The following is a 1243-nucleotide window of genomic DNA, read 5'->3' as shown; positions in this document are numbered from 1 at the left end:
CGGCGGGGCCGACGGCAGGGTCGGGGGCGGGGGGGTCCGCTTTGACTTCTCAGCTGCCGCCAACTCTGCCGAGGTCGGAGGACGCGCCGCCACCCGCCCCGGAACCAGCGCCGCAGCAAGCACCAGCAGAGAGCGCGCACTCAGAAGAGGGAGCAGTGCGGCTAGCGGAGCAAGAAGGAAAAACGGCGGTTCCCCCCTCCCTCGGGTCGCCGCCAGCCCACCCGGAGGCGGACCGGCAGGCTTCGTCTTCGGAGGGGCAGGCCACGCAAGAGCAAGGGCAGCAAACGGCGCTTGCCACGCCCCAGCAGCCGGAGCAAGCGGAGCCCGAGAAGGGAACTCCGGGGCCGGGCACTGGGGTCGGCATGCCCGACAGGCAAAGGGCGGAGGTATAGGGGTGAGGGCGCGGAGGGAGGGTACAAGAGTGAGGGATGGAGATGGAGGGCGGGGGGGTTCTGAGGGACGAGGCCGAGCTGTTGCAAGTACGTGGAATGCCGCTAGGAGGGCGTGGCCGGCGCGGATGTGGCACTGGGGACACAGAGTTTGTAGGGCAGGCGGGGGGAGCGGGGCTGTGGAGGTAGGGTGGCGCACAGGGGCCCCAAGGGATGCACATGATGGACCCGGTCGTAGGGATTTTGAGGGCCACGAAGGTGCTGAGAGGCCTTGCGACGACCACGGAGTGCATGGCACACCCGTGTGTCGAAGCGGTTAGTGCCTCCCTCCCTCTCAGATACTTACGATCTGAGGGAGGTTTAGGACGAGAAGATCGAAAAGTGTCAAATGAAGAAGAGAAATTGAGAGGGTGTACAGTCGCCTCCATTTGGAAAAAGAACACACTAAGTTTTGGTGACAGAGAAACAATGTATCTCGCTCGGCGATTCTCTCTTTTCTTATCTTATTTCAAGACACCTGTACGATCTGAATTCCTCCCTCGCCCGTCGATGACGCGGCTCTACTTATTCGCGATGCCTGCTTTCAAAATGAAGCCGTTCACGAACCGTAGCACAGCCGTGTCATCCTCCGGGTATTCTTCCGTCCTCTTCGCTTCACGGGCCCCCTCCATCACTCTGTCCCAAAGCGCCAGGAACGGGTTCGAGCCTCTTCCCTCCGTTCCCCCCGCCATTCGTCGTGCCGGAGACGGCCTCCGCCCCGTGAGTCTGTAAGCAAAGGCGAAGGCGTCCTGGAGGGCGGTGGGGGAGCCGGGGGCCGGGGCGTTGAAGTGGGCGGGCAGGACAGTGGTGAAGTC

This window comes from Nannochloropsis gaditana, assembly GCF_000240725.1.
Source record: "Nannochloropsis gaditana CCMP526 unplaced genomic scaffold scaffold294, whole genome shotgun sequence".
Taxonomy (NCBI): Eukaryota; class Eustigmatophyceae; order Eustigmatales; family Monodopsidaceae; genus Microchloropsis; species Microchloropsis gaditana.
This window is presented reverse-complemented; position numbering follows the sequence as displayed.